This window comes from Tachysurus fulvidraco, chromosome 15 (assembly GCF_022655615.1).
Source record: "Tachysurus fulvidraco isolate hzauxx_2018 chromosome 15, HZAU_PFXX_2.0, whole genome shotgun sequence".
Lineage (NCBI taxonomy): Eukaryota > Metazoa > Chordata > Actinopteri > Siluriformes > Bagridae > Tachysurus > Tachysurus fulvidraco.
In genome coordinates, this window is record NC_062532.1 from 1,806,355 (window position 1) to 1,814,776 (window position 8,422).

Sequence of the window (8,422 nt, forward strand, 5' to 3'; positions counted from 1 at the left end):
AATAATTGGCGCTCATTTTCTTCCGTGCCACCGTGGTGCTTCAGCAGCTGGATAATTACTGCAAGCCAGCCTTAATTTCGTCCATGTCAGTGTTTCTTCCTTATCTTAGGGGTTTTGTTTTGTTTTGTTTTGTTTTAAAGCAACTACTAATCCGTAACACTGTCACTTCATTCCTCTCTCTCTCTCTTTCTCTCTCTATATATATATACATGTGTACCACTTGAGCAAAACGTAAACTCTTTAAATAAAAGCTGGGTTCCTCTAGGGTTCTTTAGATGAGAAAGAGTTCACAGCTATTTTCTAAATCAGGTTCGAATCAGAACTCGCTCTCAGAATGAAGATCATCTCTGAGATTCCACAGCAGTTCACCACTCCGTTTAAAAAAAGAGGACGTTTTTTAAAACGCATCGAAGATCGACATAAAAACGTTCTCCTCCGGGTCTGTTACGTGTCCAGGCGATGCAGCAGGAGCAGCAGTTGAAGAAACCATATTATTATCAGTAACTGCACAGATTTTATAGAGTTTCTAAATATATTATAATATTCCTATTTTTTTCTGATAATAGAAACATTTTATTTAGGGATTTGACTTTTTCCTTTTGTACATTAGTCAGTTAGGTTTTATTTGTTCGCTGTAAAAAAAAACAACAACCCATAAACGATAAAAGAAATGGATCCTGCGGAGGTGAGGATATCTGAGAGGAGTTAAACCTCACGCTCACGGCGCAGAGATGAAATCTAACGCATCCCGTCATTACGCCACGTCCAGATGTGACCTCCAGGCGAGCGTTTAAGCCCGGTTCGTCCCACCGCGAGCGTCCTGCTCAGGAGACGGTTCTCTTTCTCCGAGCTGTTTGGGGCTGGATGTTTCATCCACATCGCCATAATTAATGAGGAAGCAGCGTGCGCCTTCTATTAACACTGCGGGGAGAAAGCGAATTGGCCTGCTTTCGTATGTTGTGGCAGATTTAAGGACCTGAGCACACAGCAAATAAATGGAAGGGCTTTTAATGAGCTGTGGGAGTTGAACGAATATGCTGGAGGAAAAAGGAAAAAAAAAAAGAGAGAAGGAGAAAAAGTATCGTGTACACATCAGTGGTTATTTAAACTGGAGGAGGTAATTGACGACGGTATTGAAGAACAGCTCGTTTTCGAAAGAAGTGACGAGGAAGGCGTTTGGCTGTTTTTTTTTGCCATGCGCAGGTTTACCTTGTTTTAATCTATTCATTGATTTGCGAGCCTCTTTTTTCTTTTCTTTTTTTCCGCTAACCTGCAGGCTTGGCGTATTTTTCTAACGGAGTCGTGTCGAGTCGGGTCATTACACATATTAGAAATAGATTTTGGATACGTGGAGATTTCGGATCAATCCAAGATCAAAGTCTGATTTAGTACGAACCCTTTCTATGCTGTTTGTTTATGAGATATATAAATATATATATATACGGTAGGTTTAGCCATGCATGCTGAAACTAGCCTCCACATCTGTACTCCAGCAAAAAAGAAATAAAATCATTCATTCATTTCCTACCGCTTATCCGAACTTCTCGGGTCACGGGGAGCCTGTGCCTATCTCAGGCGTCATCGGGCATCGAGGCAGGATACACCCTGGACGGAGTGCCAACCCATCACAGGGCACACACACACACACACACACACACACACACACTCACACACTACGGACAATTTTCCAGAGATGCCAATCAACCTACCATGCATGTCTTTGGACCGGGGGAGGAAACCGGAGTACCCGGAGGAAACCCCTGAGGCACGGGGAGAACATGCAAACTCCACACACACAAGGCGGAGGCGGGAATCAATCCCCCAACCCTGGAGGTGTGAGGCAAACGTGCTAACCACTAAGCCACTGTGTCCACATGAATAGATAAATTGATTTTAGATAAATTCATTTCTCTGTGTGTTGGTTTTCAGTTACACTGTTTTCATGTTCTCCCCGTGCCTCGGGGGTTTCCTCCGGGTACTCCGGTTTCCTCCCCCGGTCCAAAGACATGCATGGTAGGTTGATCGGCATCTCTGGAAAATTGTCCGTAGTGTGTGAGTGAATGAGAGTGTGTGTGTGCCCTGTGATGGGTTGGCACTCCGTCCAGGGTGTATCCTGCCTCGATTCCCGATGATGCCTGAGAAAGGCACAGGCTCCCCGTGACCCGAGAAGTTCGGATAAGCGGTAGAAGATGAATGAATGACTGTTTGAGGAAACGAGTTCTTCCGCTTCGTCACTCAACCTCAACATCGATTATTGTCCAATAACACAGCGTTCCTCACTTAGTTCTCAGGCCAGACATGCTAAGGGGTGTGTAAACTTTTGCACTAATAAGGAATGGACAGGAGGAAATATCTACAAAAAAAAACACCAGAATTCTTAAATTCTGTTTAATTGTTAATCTCCATACAACAATCCAAAACATAAGCATTTTATTTTTTCAACATCCAGAAAGAAGGGTGTCAAAACTTTTGAACAGCTGAATGAAGTAATCATCTTGTCTGGTCAGAAGGGAATATATTTGCTGGTAAAAAAAAATACATTTATTACATTCTTAAATTTGAACAAAAAGCATGCTGCGGTTTTTAGCTAGCTAGATAAATCAGATAGAATAAATTTCTCAGTTCGTTACAGATAAAAGTTTTAGCGCCGCGGGTCGTCGTCCGTGTTTGGACAGTGTCTCGCTAGTGCCCTCTGGCTGTAAATAAACCCCCAGGAGTTCCTACAGTAATTCAGCTGTTGATGAACGTTTCTGGAGAAGTTCGTTCCTCCGAGTTTTCTTCACCTCCTACCAGCCTCCCAAATGAAGACGCGTCCCTGCGGAGGCCCTTTGCTCTCCGCTAATCATCAGGAAGCGGGAGGCTAATTAATGATATGCTAATGACTTGAGCACAGCGTCCCTTTGCAGTGTTCCTGCAGTATGGATGTCTCTATTGTTTTACAATGCAAAGCTCCAGATTAGAACAGAAGACATACTTATTTAAAACACCGCAATACCGCGTTTATTACAGAAGAAAGATCTTCGGGAAAACGTTCGTTCTTTCACTTCCTGTGTTTGCGTACGTTTACGTAGGACGCGACTCGCTACTGTATCGCGGGATCTCGATCTTCGAATCTTAGAGTTGTTTAAATGTTATATACGGAACGTACGGTGGATTTATTATACGTTTTGTAGAACAAAAAAAAAACCCACAAGAACGATCAGTGCAAAAGTAATGGCACCCCATAGAGGATTAGGGGTTTCTTTGTGAACTGCGTTTGCTGAGCTGCATTGTTGGATGTTTTAGCACATGAATCACCAATATTTTTAACATACATATTAAAACAAAAGAAAACTCAGAGACTTGGTCTGTAGATTTGGCAACTGTTTAGATCCATTTAGAAATAAATAAATAAATAAAATAGAGCCTGGTGATAAAACACTGTCTGTAACTCGAGGCAGTTCTGCGCTCACATCTCAGCTCCAGGTTAGACGCAGAGCGACTTGGGTTTATTACTTTACTTTATAAAACTTTTTTTTTTTTTAAAAACATTTCAACAAGGCTGTTTGATACGATTTCCTCTTTGTTACTGGAAGAAAAACTCTTATAAGTGGGTTCTCAATGATTCATTTATTTATTTATTTATTTAAAAAAAATTTATTTTTTTTTTTGCCATCAGCACGTTTTTTAATTATCAATAATGAAACTAAAGCACCCTTTGGTTCTGAAAGCTCATTTTCCACCATTTTTGGAGCTGAAACCAGTGGTAACTGTTCTGCCTCATTTCTGCTTCATCTCCCTCACAGCATCTGTGTAGAAGTGCATCTGCACGCGAGGTTTTTATATTATCATCTTTGTAATGATCTCTTTTTTTTCTTCTTCTATTTTTAACTCCTAAAGAAGGAGGAGGAGGAAACTGAAAACACGCCTCCAGAAACACCTGGATGTTGAAATGTTTGAATGCGCGCGTATTAAGCGCTTAATTAATGGCCTCGTGTCCGCGCGTGTCAGCTCCGTGGCTGTTCCCGGTGTCAGCGCGCGTGGCAGGTCCCCGGTGCTGTCATATCGCATTCCTCTGGCGAGCGCGCGCGACAACGGAAAGTGACACGTTAATGGAAGCTAAAGGAGTGTAATGGCATCACCGGGGAGGCACGCGGAATTTGGCACGACGTGTCACAATGAATTTTTTTTTTTACTTTCTTTGTTTTTCTCAGTGGATTGTGGGATTAATTAGTGCGCAAACACATGACTTATGTTATGATGCGCGCTCCCTCACGGCTGACCCGCACCTCTCCGTGTCGTTACGCAAGAGCTCTCGCTGGAGCTCCAGAAAGAATGAAATAAAGCGAGAGAAGAAAGCTGATTGTTTTTGGTGTGTGTTTTTTTTTTTTTTTTTTTTTTTGGCGCATTTCCACTGAGACGATTAACTGCGCCGAGGATTGTTTTTGTCACCAATTAAAAGGACAGCGGCGTCTTATTGCATCGACAGGAGCGCAAATCAGCAGGCGCTGTCAGGCTAAAAAGCTGGGGGTGGACAAGCAGAAAGTGTCTTGTTATTTATTTATATATTTCTTTTTTTCCCCTTTTCCTCTTTCCTGTGAGCCAGATGCGCGGAGGTGCTCAGGATCGTGCGACTCGTCCCACCCGGCAATCAATTTGCAGGCCCTATAGCGCGCGACGGCAAGAGCTCTATAACAAACGACTCTGCATTTCTGAACACACACACACACACACACACACACACACACACACACACACACACACACACACACACACACCCGCGCACGCGCACTAATGAAAGGCAGTCTCAGCTGCTGCGCAATCTGGGTTCTACCCCCCTCCCCATCTTCAACTCCTCCTCCTCCTCCTCCTCCTCCTCCTCCTCCTCCTCCTCTTCTCAGCGGCCTCCACAGTCGTCCCCGGTGCAGTCATCGAGCCCAGTGTCTCTGCAGTGGCGCATTTTTGAGCTCCCATCTGTTTCCGTAATTACTGTCATGTAAACTGACTTGCGCCCAAATTGTGCTTGAAATAAATATATAACAGGTTTTTTTTAAACAAACCATCCCCGATTAATCAGATTAAGCTTTCGACTGTGATCTGATCAGAGATATTTGCAATAAATAAATAAATAAATAAATAAATGAACAAAAAAAAAAAAAAAACCACGGCGTCACCAACTGTCACAGTCGCTCTCGCTCCGAGTCAAGCCAAGATGCCCATTGAGCTGCCTGCATGTGAACAATCGTGGGAACCTTCGACTAAACTCTTCCCTCAAGTCACGGTTTCAGGCTCAGGAACGTCTGACATCGAATCACGCTCACAGCATGTACAGTAGAGCAAACAATACATTGAGTTCTAGTGCATATGCAATTGTTTACTTTAGATCCAACACCACATCTCTAACCCTGACGATACACTGCACTGGTCCGAGGAGGGGAAACGGATGTACTGTAACTGGTCACAGTTAGCAGGTTGGCTTGTTGCTAAGACGACATCATGACTGTGTGGTACTGTACTACTGGTGTGGGGTATATTTTGCACCTCTTATGGATGGTACATGTGTCGTAAATTTAATTATCTTTAATATCTCCCTGAGGTCTAATTTTGCCTTAAATGGTTGTGTTTACCTCTGAGAGCATCGTGTGAAAGAAAAAGTCGCCTCGAGGATAACGCTGAGCTATAACGGATCTAACCTTTCACTCATGGCTCTCTCACAGCATTCACATTTACATATGCTGTAACTCTACATGCTGTTTATTTGTGCATGTATTCTGTATATAGACATCTGTATATTTGCATCAGAAAAGTTTCTCATTTCATGCAGAAATTGCATTATTATTATTATTATTATTATTATTATTATTATTATTATTACTTTTCAAAACCTCGCATGCCGAAATGAGGTTTTTGTGAAACATCTATATTTGTTTTTAGGTTTTCGAGGTATAACATAGCAGTTACACAAGTGAGTGGTTCTGAAAGTGTCATTTGTTGTGTAACAGCTGTTTAAGTCCGAACTCACATCAGATACGGATCTAAAAATATCGAGCGTTTTTAATAACACAGCGTAATGGCTACGATCCGATCCTGGTGTCCAGGGCGTCTTTAAGTCGGTCGCTAGCAGGTTTCTTTTTCCTGTCAAGCTGCAGGGTTGCTTCACACACACACACACACACACACACACACACACACACACACACATACACAGAGAGAGATCACCGTATCACAGATTGCTTCTGTTTATAGCCGATTACGATCGTGATTGTAATCGAGTTTAGCTCGCGAGGCTTTGTAGCGGCTTTAGCTGTCCTTATAATGGTCAGTTTAATCACCCTGCAGATTTGTGCTCTGTTCGCTTTATTTTCATTTCCCTTCTAATGAGCGGCGAGTGAAGGCACAACGCAGGTGATGTAAACCATAGCAACTCAATTATAAAAGACCTCCAAAGCATCCGTCACTCTGCAGAAGTATCTGAAGAGCCTTTGTGGATTCAAATGCTAGTTAGACTGAAAGCGTCTCTCTCTCTCTCTCTCTCTCTCTCTCTCTCTCTCTCTCTCTCTCTCTCTCTCTCTCTCTCTCACACACACTCTCTCTTTCTCTCTCTCTCACTCACTCCTCTCTCTCTCACTCACTCACTCCTTCTCTCTCTCTTTCTGTCTCTCTCACTCACTCACTCCTTCTCTCTCTCTCTCATTCTCTCTCTCTCTCTCTATCTGTCACTCACTCACTCCTTCTCTCTCTCACTTTCTGTCTCTCTCACTCACTCACTCACTCACTCACTCACTCACTCACTCCTCTCTCTTTCTTTCTGTCTCTCTCACTCACTCACTCACTCCTCTCTCTCTCTTTCTGTCTCTCTCACTCACTCACTCACTCACTCACTCACTCACTCACTCACTCACTCACTCACTCCTCTCTCTCTCTTTCTGTCTCTCTCACTCACTCACTCACTCACTCACTCACTCACTCCTTCTCTCTCTCTCTCTTTCACTCACTCACTCCTTCTCTCTCTCTCTCTCTTTGTCTCTCTCTCTCTTTCTCTATCTCTCTCTCTCTCACTCACTCACTCACTCACTCAGTCCTTCTCTCTCTCTCTCTCTCTCTCTCTCTCTCTCTCTCTCACTCACTCACTCCTTCTCTTTCTCTTTTTCTGTCTCTCTCACTCACTCACTCCTTCTCTCTCTCTCTCTCTCTCTCTCTCTCTCTCTCTCTCTCTCTCTCTCTCTCTCTCTCTCTCTCTCTCTCTCTCAAAACAAAGCTATGCCCTTGGATTAAATCGAGTCTCTTTATCATGGATACAAGCAGAGCACTTCATATACATATACATATACATATATATATCTCAGACAGTTGAGGTGAGTTCTAATACACTATCGTTTCCATAGCAACGGGTCATTTGTGTATAGTAGGTTAAAACGATCCACGTAAACCTTTCAAAAAAAAAAAAAAACGTGTGCAATCCACGACATGTCAGCATTTTCTCTTATGAGACGTTTCGTGGGAGGAGTCTCCGGTCCGAGCTCTCCGTAATAAAGGCGACCGCCATAACTTTAAGGACACGAGATCGTGCAACTGTCTGTTTGGGTTCTTTGTCTTCTCATCTAGATGTTGGTACAGAAGTGATTACTGGTTGCATTGAAGAGAAATGGAAACGGAAACACACACGTTTAATGTTCTTCGTTTACTAAAAACCGTTAGTGCTGAATAAGGGATCGAATCAGTTCAGGATGTGCTGCTGACGTCACTTATTAGTGTATTAGTGCAAAGCACGTCAAGCTAAGTGCTCCATATATTTCGCGGGATGTTCGTCCCTGTCATCCCGATTTAGTTTCTACATCAGAAGACCACCGGGGCTCGTAATAAAAACAAACAAACAAATAAATAAATAAATAAATAAATAAATAAACACCACGCTAACACTAACAGCGGCTCAGGCGGCTCACTGCAATCCACCTCCACCAGACTTCATCAATCTTCCCCACATGTTCAGGCACCTGGTGTGCCGCTGTCACTTTCCTGACGTGGGGTGGAGGCAGCCAGTCCTCCCTTATTAGTCTGTCAGAGCTACTGATGCCAAAACGGAGCCCGGGCCCCGTGAAATCTGCACAATCCGACACCGATCCTGATCCTAAATGACAATGTGGTGAACACTGCCATGGCTTATCTGCTCAGACACTCCAAGTTTAAAAAAAATAATAATAATAAACTGGTAACGTCGCCGAAAGTAAAATCAGCATCGTTACTACAGCCTTTAGAGCGATATATCGTGTTATCGTGAGCTCATGACCTCCTTAAATTTGGCATTAATTATTGAGCTCTTTTAATCTGTCATAAATTTTCAAATACCGGTTCTCTTCACTCTGGTGGAAAGAACGAAGCTTTTCATATCTGGTTAGTTGCTCATTACGGAAGTGAGCGTTCCAGCTTCAGGTAAATGTTGATA